The sequence below is a fragment of the Poecilia latipinna genome, unplaced genomic scaffold, assembly GCF_001443285.1.
Source record: "Poecilia latipinna isolate Pla-1442-1.1 unplaced genomic scaffold, P_latipinna-1.0 Scaffold1614, whole genome shotgun sequence".
NCBI lineage: Eukaryota > Metazoa > Chordata > Actinopteri > Cyprinodontiformes > Poeciliidae > Poecilia > Poecilia latipinna.
In genome coordinates, this window is record NW_015114230.1 from 56,319 (window position 1) to 68,558 (window position 12,240).

A 12,240-nucleotide genomic window follows, 5' to 3' on the forward strand; every position below is an offset into this window, starting at 1 on the left:
TCTGTTTTTCTATCCAGAGTCTTTTAGACGCAGTCCACACACATGTGTGTGATGTGTTAAACAAACAAAAATGAAAAGCACAGTAGGTCTTTTTAGTGGGCAATCCAATTTTTGTTGGATATTCTCTAAAGAGTAATTAGGCAGAGCATTCAATTATTGTCTGAGAAACTGAGAATCTGAATCTCTGTTAACTTTTTTTATTGCCTGCTCTTTCATTACATCTTGCATGGAAACAGACAAAGCAGCGAGTGAGGGTGAACTGCGTTGCATTCTCAAACAGCCCCATTCATCATCCTCCACAGCCCTATCTTCTCGCGTCAGGGCTAGCCTTTTGGCTGCCCATCAGTGACAAGAAAAAAAATCCATCTTAAATATGCAAACATGTATACTTGAGCCTGAAAGGGTGATAGAAATAAGAACAGACAGAGACACGTGAAAACACCGAAGACAAAAATGCCACAGGGAGAGTATAAAAGCCAGTGAAAATAACACCACGGATATCAAGTTTTAATATTAAGTACCAGGAAGGATACTGTTCCTCCAAACTGATCCTGCTATGCACCAAAATGAAGAGGGCTTTTTGTACCATTTTCATAAGAAATTGATTGATCAAAATATCAATTTAATTTCATATATCATTTCATAAGCATAAAGGTGGATGCTTAATAGTGTACCTGTATCTGTGTTGAAAAGTCTCTTAATGCTAAAAAACAAAGAGGCTACAATTTATTTATTTAAAGTGGGGTATTATGTATTTTATTTTTCAGGCACATTGTGCCATGTTGTAGCACAATCAAGTAACTATGTTACCTTTAGGTGAAGTATTGGTGCTGCAATAAAAAGAAATGTCACAAACATAAATTTATGAGCGTTCTGGGTTAAGATAAGTAAAGAAAGTAGCTTTTCTCTGATTTGGATGGATCGATCTCTTCCTTTAGATGTGCTCTTTGATTTTAGAAGATAAAACCTGAGATTAGCATCTGTTACATCTCTTTAGGTCCACGCATCGCCTCTCTTCTCACAACAAGCCACAAAGAAACATCCGCCATCGAGGTGCTCAGCTGTGGGGTAGTGAGCGTCCTCACACCCAGTTGATTACTCTCTCCTCAAGCAACTCTGGACTGGGACAAAGTCCAGCTCCTCTTTAGTACTTAAAATGACATCATGCTGCAACAGGTCAATGATAACTGTCTGTCATTCACTGAAATTGTCAACTGACCCGTCCCCTGAAGCCAATTTGCCGTAATGGACCTGACAATGTGCCAGAGTCCCCAGAATAACAGGGAAGCTCAAACTCGTCCAACACATTAAGTTGGCAGTTCTTCAGGGAGAAACTAATGCAGCATCCCCTGCTGGCTCTTTATTGCTTATTGTTTGTAACCATTATTTGTGTGGATAAAAGTTATTTTTTATAACTTAACATAAATTTGAATACATGTATAAGATCCATACTATACAGTATTTCACTTGAATGGCACACTTGTAGATAATCAAGTCAAGGGGGAGTATTCAGTATTATGAATATAATTTCAATCCCCTGATCTTGTTTTAATGTAATCAAGTTACACAGCATCAACCAATGTCTTATTATTGGTCAGAAAGGTGAATAAAACCACAACATAAACTGACTGTAAAAGACAATGAGAATGCGTCAGATCACTAAACTGAATCGCCCTTGAGGGACTGGAGTGGTATGATGTTATATTTTGGAGTTTAGACTGATTTGTGTCTCTGCATCTGATTTTACTTGCTGGTCTCGTCCTATGATTGTCTTCACTGTTTCCATCAGTGTCTCGTCTGTGTCTCTGAGTATTTATGGTCCTGTCTTCCCTTCTGCCTTTGTTAGCTTGGCTCTTCATCTTGCTTCAATTGGCTCACCAGCTCTTCCACCCTTTTAACCTTGTCTTTTCCTTGAATTATCGCTGGATTTTAGTTACTTGCCTCTGTTTCCCAAAGATTGTTTAAACATATGATTGTCTAAGTTATTTAATTCCTTCTCCGGCACCACAGACTTGTAACTTGATATAATTAGGTCCTTTGGTTTTTGCTCCTTATCAGTAATTATTCTTTTAGCATAAGTTGTAAAGAGATGCATAATCTGAATCTTATGTTTCCCTTTATGCACAGAATGCAATGCACTGGAAAGCAAGAGTTTATTCCCCAGAGATCTTTTCACAACTCACTGCTGACAAATGTTGCATTCTGATATTCAGCCTCTGCAAGTGAGAAACCATAGCATACCCGTGAAACTTGTGAAACACTTGGGGAACATAAACATAGCACAAATGTTTATGTTTGTGCTATGTGCTAACAAGTCTTGATACTCAGTTCCAGGTCTTGATACTCAATTACAATATTTAGCTAAAGTACAATTTTTTTGCATGGTCATTCATGGTACTAATTAAACCGCAATCAGACTTCTCTATAAATGGTTTACGACTCCAAAGCGACCCGCATTCGCAGAAGAAGAATGTAGATGTCACAGCAGTGCCCTGTTTACGGAAGTAACAAAGGATGCCTCCATTTATGGATCAATTTTAAAATAGTTGTCACAAGATCTTAACAAGATAAAGGAAGCTAAAACAAAACCTGTCTTTCTATTTATTAAATTCCATTGATTAGCTTCATCCGATACTAAATCGCTTTATTTTCATGCTTCCACCATTGTTTGTGTCCAATGTATATCTGGCTTTTTCTGGTGCAGAACTATGATGTATAAATCTCAGTTTTGGGGGTGGGGAAGGCTAGAATTGGGCCATTCAGATTTCCATGAAAAACTTGGATGTCAGTCACTTAAGGGCAAAAAATCTGATCTTGGTCATATTTGCCTGCTATGAACTTAGACAAGGCAGCTTGTCTAAGTCTAACCCTCTAACTTACAGGTAGAGGGTTTCTACCTGTAAGTTAGAAACCTGGTATCCAGTGGTACTCGATGTTTGGCTTCACCTTTTGAAATCCTCTACAAAGGTTTCAGACTATGCTGTGTGTTGGCTGGATGCTTAATGCTCTGCTGTCCTGCTGTGAATAAAATAAATACCACGTTCCATTTACGGTACATCTGGTGTTTTCCAGACCGATTGAGATGTAAGTAGACAAGCCTGATAAAGACCCGTCTCACAACACCTGGTTTTTGCCCATTAAAACATTTGATGTCATAGGCAGGACAACAAACAGAACTTTACCACATTTTTCTTAAATTTCAGATGCATTCGCAATGACTTGACATGTTATTCAGACATCAACATCTGCGTTGCGCTTTTGTGGACTTATTTCTATCAAGAAAGGTGAAGCTGTTTACAGAATGTATTTATGTAATTGCGTACAAGTACTTTTGCTGCTGGCGGCGAGTCACGCCAGGTCAGTGAGCGATCCTTCAATTTGTTTGGGGATGCACTGCATTTAGACAGCCAAGCTAATACAGATACAAGTGCCTCAGGCATCTTCAATTGATTTATGTGCAATCACATGCTTCCTGCTGTCTGCAGGAAACCAGTCTGATCATCTTGGTGCCAGGTTTGAATGGGTCCCTGGTAATGTTTGACACTACATTTCTTTGTAATTAGGTTACCTAACAACATTTTGCAAGCTATGATCCTTCTGTTGATTAAATTCAGGTCAGGGAAAACAGTAATTATGTCACGGTTTTATTTGTGCTTAGACACACTACAAATGGAGTGTGTAACTCTGATGCTATTGTTTTAGTGCTTGTAGTGGTTATTATAACAATTGGCAATCACAATCCTAAGCTTTGGAGGCATTAAAATACCATATCTGAGCTCCTCATTAGATTTAGTAGAACCAAGTAGGTTAGTTGAAGTCTTTGGTAGGTATAACAGTCATTACAGATAAGTTGCAGGTTAGGATTTTTGAGGCTAACCTGCATGAATGTCTTTAAAAGATAAGAGTGTCTGTGCAAGCATGCGTTGGTGTTTTGTTTACATTATGAATATATTATGCAGGTACTAAGGGCAGAAATAGCATTCACTTATCTGCCGGTTTGAAAAATAGTTTTCGTTTTCGACTTTGCATTTGCAACATAATTACATATTAAAAGCAGCAAACAACGAAGCTGCCAGAGTTCAAACTAAAGGCCTCAAATGGAGGGCACAAGAGAAAGGCCTGGTGTTTGAAGAAGAAAAGATGAGATTTCTTCTTGCAAGCCGATTCTGAATCATGCAAGTTAAAGCTCGCAAGCAAACACTGGGATCAACCTTGGGACACACTGAGGTGAACAACAATCTAAAAGTAAACACCATGAAAATGGCAAGGGGAACATAACGTACACAAAAACAATTATTTGAAATGGCTTGTGCCATATTTGCTGTTCCAGGTGGAATGTTAAGGAACAAAGCAGAATCAATGTGGTCCTTTTATTTCTGATAAAGAGTTGGCAGTTCAGAGTGCTGTGGTTTGCAGAATCAAAAATAGAGAAACAAAGAGAAATGCAGCATATGCACCGTTTCTTTGAGTGATTGCGTTTTTTTTTTCATAAGAATCAAAGTCTCACTTGTTCTGTGTTTTTCCACAAGGTGCAAATCAGGCCATTTTGCTGACATCCAGTCCACTAATATCACAAAAAAGAATGCAGAGAGAATCATAATTATGTGAATGTTTCACATTTTGTATTACCACACAAACAGCTCTTTTCTGCGCTATGACATATCTTGTTAATTTGGTTTTATCTATGTTGCCTTGTAACATGTCACGTGCTGCTTGGTAATCAGTTACGATGATGAGTAGACCTTTAAGAGATGTACAGCTACTTGCCTTTCAAAACTATTATTAGCTCGCTGATTATCTATGATGAAAACATCATAATGTAGTTCAATGGCAGATCCTCGTTAGCCAATATTTCTGAGAAAACTTTTGTTTTTTTAGATTGCCTGTATTATACTACATGCTGGTTATAAACTCATAACTTTGTACTTTGTAAAATGCATTTTTTTTTTCTGTTTTGGAGAAGAGCCTTTTGTTTTCTAGAAGTATGTTAATAATGTCTGTACAATTTAATGTCTGCATCACACTGTTCTAATGATATAATAAATTGTACTTAATATAATCTGGGTTCTCTTAAAGTGTCTTTCTGTGACTTTGTTGTAAGCCTGTTATATTAGCTAGGCTGAACTCATTTAGATTTATAATCTGATGCATTTAGACCTATAAACATAGAAATGTTACTCAAATATCATGTATCAGATGATGCAACTTGTCAAGAATCAAAAAAAAAGTTTGCATCATGTTTGGTTTAGAGCAACTGTAATGACACAAGCGCTACTATTCATTAATAAATTATTGTCCCTCATTGATATGAGCTGCTTGTATTAAACCTAACAACCTCCATTTCTGAATATTTCCTCTTTGCCTTCAAATTATCATCATCTAACCGATTTTCCACTGATGCTGAGCTGCAGCTCCGGCAGATTATCCTTTCTCAAAGCACGGCTCCTTTTCATCCTCTTCAGCACCTCTCATCCACTGAGCCATTCAACAAATGATACACCCCTCACTCAGTTAGGGTGCACCACTCTTTGAAGTTAATGAGTCAATACAATCAGTCTTTTCGCTTTTAATTAGAAAACAGTCAGAATGATTACATTTTTAATTGAAGCTGTCATTTTTAATTAAGATATGACATCCTTGAGAAGCCGCTCTCCATTCTCAACCCTCCATACATTTGTTTATCAAGAGTCTTCTTATAATGTTCCACCCTTTCTGCCTCCTGGTCTTCTGACTCTTTTTCTCCCACTCTCTTGCTGTCTGGGATCCAACTCACTGCTGGCAACAATATTTCTGTTGTAAGGAACATCTTTTGCTTTCATTTTGGGGTATATTTTCAGTCTTATCTTATTCTGATCAGTTTATTCTCTAGTTTCCCAGCGCGGCTGTTCCCGCTCTTTTTCCCATTACTATCCCATTGTAGCCCAGGGCTTCATTCATAGCAGATTTGGTTTGTTTGACTGCCTGTTGAAGCAACATTAATGTAATTGTCTACAAAGCAATCGCTTAAACAAGAGAAACAGAGATTTGCAGACAGTCTAGAAAAGTAATTAGGAGAAATGTTTAGTTTGTGATGCAATTCTTACAAATGTTCTTATGTGTTGTTTTCTGCAGAGAGCAGTCTGCAGACTGCATGTTTCACAAAGCCAACACAGAAATAGAATAATTGGAGACATGTCCTTCTGGTCAGTAGGCATTGCTTTCTCTTCTAAAACTGACTAGCCATTAAGAAAACACAAAGGTTAAAGTAAATCACTTTTTTCTTGCTTGCTTCAGAAATGCCACATACATTTAATTCACTCAACCATGATCTCTTCACCCTGCTCAGCCAGTTGTGATTTATGACCTCGTAAAAACATATTTACAGCTTTAGGAATGGAAAACAGCAAATGTTTTCTTTGTTTTTATGCAAAGCAGAAAACATTTTCCCCGACTGCAAAAAAAGATGCACTCATAATGTGAATGTGTGTGCTAGGACTGAGAACGGACTGGATCCAATAGGTTAAACAGTGCAGAAAACTATACTCACTCTTGCAACCCAGTGGCTTTTACAGCCAAACCCCAAATTTCTTTTAGGTCTTACAGTCTGACAATTTTAGATAATCCCTACTCAAATGTCTAAATTTATTTATTGATTGTTAAATGTAACAAACATTTAGCGTCGACATTTAATCTCTTATCCAAAATGTGTCTTTAGCTTGAATGTTACTGTCGATACAATTACACTTTTAGGACGTTGAAGATCCCTGATAGGGTTCTTAAAGTCACGTGAGTCTTTGACTCACTCGGTTATTTGACATTAATTGCTCTGTTACTGACATTAACAGCTTGTTAGTGTGATTGCTTTCCTACAATTTAAAAACTTGACTCTACCAACTCAAATTCATAATTAAACAAGCCTTCTGAATGCGAAGCAAGACAAGGAGACAATTTGCCTTCTGTTTATGCACTAAGGGTTGCTATGTCTGATATTATTAAGAAGCTACACCAGTAATTTGAATATGGGTTATCCTAGTCTTTGTCTCTCATACATGAAAACATCACCCTTGCCCCCCAAATTTAATTTTACTAAATTCAAAACAAGATGGGTCCCAAAGACCACTCGTTCAATTTCACAGACCAAAAATAACCATGAACTTCAATTTAAATGGATTTTGCTACATGTTGGATTGTCTGACACAAGATTGTTGGTGTTTTGGAGAAAACTACTTTTAGCAAAACCAAAGGCTTAAACATGAAGAAAACCAGCCTTCTGAATAAACCTGCACTAAAATCTTTTGACTGGGCTGACTGTCTTGTCAGGTACTGGATTGAGCTGTTGGGTCAACTAGAGGGAATCAATGGCCGTCCATGTGAGCTACAATGGTGTTTCGCCTGCCTGTAGTTCCTATAGCCATTCTTTTCCCATTCTTTTCATGTCACTAATTTTCACACAGAAGGAGTTAACTATAAATCTGTTGGCATTCTTCTTCTTCCACTACCCTGTAACAATGTAATAAACTGGAAAAAAAGTTTCTGATTTTTTAGTATTTGAACTGCCAGTCACTGATTAGAGCCAATCACTGCAGAATTTGTGAATCCCAATCACTGGCTGACTGACTAATTTCTATGGAGGCATATTTGTTTCTTGATTAACGCAATCAAAGAAAAGAGCTGTCCTATAAAATAGATTTAAGAAGAAAACTATACAAAATTGATCTGATGCTGAATAGTTTTAGCTTTTTTGTCAACAAAATAACATTTTAAAACTGGTTAAAATAAAACTCTTCTAAAAGGGGCTATTCCTAATTCATTTATTTACAACCAGTTAAAGCTGCAAAACAATGGCTATTGGTAATATAAAGAGAAGACAGATTATTTCACTTATAATGTGGAAAAATGTGCTGTTAAAAGTGAAATAATCTGCTTGTGGAAATAATTTAATTTTTTCCCAATATCAAGATGATATTTACCTAAAACAAGCTCATCATTTTTGCTAAAAAGTTACTTGTAAGTCAGTTTTGACTTTTTTCAAATGTACTGATAAATTTTCAGTTTAGACCAAAAATACGTGGTAAGATTTAGTTTTTGCAGTGTTCCTCCCAGCAGCAAACAAATCCCTGCTGCTATTTGCAGAATTTTTCTTGTTCTGGTTTTATTTTTCTTTATCGTGTCCTGTCCAGCAGTGTAGCAGTCAGAATTGTTGTCTGAATGCCAAAGAGAAGCTGAACAGATTTACTTTCACGAGTGGAGCATTACGCTTTCACTGTATTACCATCCAGCAGCCGCAGTGCAGGACACGATAGGTTTATATATACTTTAACTTTCTGTATTTTAACTTATCTTTGTTATGCTGCTGGTACACCTGGATTTCTGATATTGCTGTTTCATTTCTATTTTATTGTATTCTAAATTAAATCTGACAAATGATGAAGTTTTTTCTGGATTTATATATCACAATTATTTGACTGGAAGGAGCGATGTTTCAGAAATATCATTTCTATTAAAATGATTGACATGCCTATTTTTTTTTCTCAATGAACAATAGTTTGAACTGCTAAATGTTTATCAGTCATAGACTGAAAAGTCCAACTCAGCTTGCTGTCAGTGTTAGTTTGGACAAAAGTTTATAGAAACTCGGAGTTCAGGAGGTCGTTCTGAGATTGGCAGTCAGTAATGGCCTCTAATGGGTCTGGGGTTCTGGATGTCGGCTGGTTCCACACATCACTCGGTGAGGTGTAGCAAAGTGTGAAATGCAAACAACTCCACCCCCAGCCTGTCTCATCACTGGAGCTGCTTTCACTTTTCAAGCATTTAACCATTTCATTGAAGAAAAGAGCAATTTACATTTAAAGTTTTACCAAGCAACATTGAAACGTACTGCTTATTATGACTTTCTGGATCTCAAAATTGATTTAACCCCGAGGAAATTAGTATACGTTTGTCTCGTCTTAGGAGATGCTCACTTGTTGAAGGCATTTACAAAGAGCATTAAAACATTACTAAGAAAAAACAATGAGTGGAACTTAGTTTGTTTTCTGACTGAATCTAAAAGAGCTTTTGAAAGGTCAAATCTGTGTGCGCTGCACCACTAAGGGGAACTAGGAAAAATGTCCCTTCTGTGCTATGAGAGTGTGCTGGTTTACAAAAACAATAAGGTCAAAAAGACAGAGAATTTTTCTTCCATCAGTGCTGACTGACAGTCATGTCAGTCAGCACTGATCTAAATCGAAAGCAGTAAGAAAACCACATAATATTAACATCTCACATAGATTTTTCTTTTACACAAGAAATGTACTATTCCTTATATACACGCTTATTTTTTGACGTGTGTACAATTCACATTCCATTAAAACCGCAGGATTTACAAGGACATACAGTAAGTGCGGGGTGCAGAGTTTTTTGTTTTTTTTCCCTGCGGTGTAAAAGCTTGGTTGTGTAAATACAGTAATTATCAGTCATTATATCTGCACCCTGCGCCTCCATGCCTCAAACATGCATGACTTTCTCTGCACCTTTCTGACTCCTTCCTCTCTCCTTTTCCTCTGCTGAACCTTGAGGAGTGGCTGGCTGTGGCTCTTTGCAGTCCATTTCCTAGTGAGGAGGCTCTCAAGTGCAGCCCGAGCCATTATTTGCCTGCACAATGCTGTATTCTCATTAACTCTTATCAAAGTTCATCTTGCATCCAAATGCTGTGGGAAGCTCAACACTGACTGCTCTGAAAATAGAAAATAAGAGGGAGGAAAAGAGAGAGAGGGTGGGGGGGATGGTGTAGATAAAAGAAGGGTGAATAATTGTTTAACAGTGGTTGAGGATGAGCGTAGTCATTGCAGTCCTTTGACTACATTGAGATTAAACTGCTTTGATGCATATTTTTCATGTTTTCTGTAAACAAGTGGATGCTTTTGTCCTTATGATTTTTGTTTTCTAAATCTAAAAAGCATTTAGAGAAGACTTAATTAAAAGCAAAACAAAAAACATTTTTGATAGAATTCAGAATCTTTATTAAATCTTGCTCTCATAATAGAAAGTCCTTGTGTTATTTACTTTCAGTACTGCAGTGAAAAAGAAATGCAAAAGCTGGGGCAGAAAGCGAATAAATAGGAAATGTGAACGCTCTGTTCCACTTCTGGTAAACAGTCGCTGAATAAAGACATGAGATGAGTGCTGAGTGCGGTCCCTCCTTGATTTGTAAAGATGATTAGAAACCCACTCGGTAATTCTGTCTGTTATTTACCCCTTCTTATAAAAATAAACGGTTACTCCTCCGCTTGTATCATCAGATCCCCACAGTACAGCTGGAGCTCCTCATTCAGATGTAAAGAGCGATAATTGGAGGCTGATTGCAGATAGATGAGGACTTTCATCTAAACCCCGGTTTTATAATATCACGTGTGAATTGAAGATTTCTGAGGGACAGGACTTGAGATCTACTGCTCTATTTTCCTATTTGTGGAAAGGACACTAAAAATGTGAAAAAGAAACCTGCTTATTTTATCTCAAATAACACCGTGTTAAAGTTAACATCTTAATAATAACATACGTTGAGATTGCGTTGTTTTGATCAAAACCCTGATTTAATCTCAGGTGGAAACTCTTGTTCATAGAACTGAATTTAGATTTTCATGGTCAAATTAGCTGCTTTTGTGGAAAATATGTATCGTAATGTTACAAAAATCATGGGAATCGTGCAATATTAGATAAAAGCTGAACAGTTCCACAGCAAATATTAAGAAAAACCCACAAAGAAAAAAAAATATGTTTATGTTTGGTTATGTTCAGACCCTGTAGTTCGCAATTAATTTTCACGTTTAAAATCAAGCAAAAGATGCTTGACTGTAAAAACTCAGGGACGTATGCACATGTGATGCATATTTCCCTATCTTTCCCTTTTTGATTTTACGTTTCACCGACCTTTTTTATCTTTATTGTTTAAAGATATTCAAATTTCTCAGTAATTAACAGATTTATGTCAAATATTCACATAGAGACACACACCATCTTGTAGCTACATGTATTTTGAGGACTGATATTAAAACCGGGGCATATTTAAGACTTTTTCAGGCCAATAGGATTATTACATTTAAGGCTTAGTATGACCGTCCAAGACCTCACATAAACCCTGCTCGAGGTAAACGTGTCATTAAAGAGCACTGTTGCCCTTTGTAGAGATTTTTTTTGGCAGTAACACTTTTTAAAGCAAATTAATTTGGTCGAATGTCTTTTTTTAAACTTGTGGGTCACTTAGCTGGGCAGCACATGTTCAGTTTACTCACAGCTCAACCGAGCAAACACTCTGTGGACCTTTCACCCGCTGTCGGGACTCTGCTTCAGCCGGCAGATAAATACCCAGAGGAGACTGTCTAATTCCCTAAATGCCTCCAAAAAATGCAACCATGATGTATTGAATTGAAAAAATATTTTTGGCTTTCCCCGGACCTAGTTCCCCCTACTCGCATATTAAAGCATTTTTAAATTGGCAACTTGTGCTCCTAAAGCTGTATGACTGCTGGTTAAGTTATTTAGTGCACACTGCCGGTGGCCCTGTAAAAATCAGGTCTGCAAGAGGAAGAAAAACTAGTTTACAGGATTAGATGTTGTTTGAAGAAGCAAAAATACAACAAATTGTGTGTGTGTGTGCATGTGTGTTGCTCTGTCTGTGTGCTTAGAGAGAGTTTCAGGTCTTCAGGATGGCACTGTTCGCCTGCTCCCACTTTAATTGGCTGCTGGCCCCTCAGCCTTGCATGAATGGAGAGTCATTTAGAGACCTTTCACTCTCGCAGAGGATTGTCGGCTGCCGCTGAAGGAGAAATTGCATTCCTGTTTCCATACAATAGCTGGACTGAGTTGGAAGGGCCAAGAGTATCACTGTCATTATCATGACAATGGAAGCTAATTCCACTGCCACCAGCGCCATTCTGAAACCCTCTGCTGCAGCGCCGGCTTATCGGGGGGCACCATGAGAGCAGCAGGAAACCGAGCGAGCAAATCATACGAGGCAAATACTCGCTCATTCACTGTACACTCTCAGGCAGACTCTTAAACATTCTGCACTCGCAATCTTTGTAGACAGCCAAGAACTAACACATCAGCAGAAAAAAAAAAGAAAGAAAAAGTTTATTACACAGCACATCTCATTTAATGACACAGTGTGAGGTCAAGCTTATTCTGCCTCACTCTAATACCCGCAGCTCTGGAGATGTCCTTGTCGAATCGCCGTTTACGTTGTTGGAAGAATGAGGGACAAGAATGCACCGTGAGTTA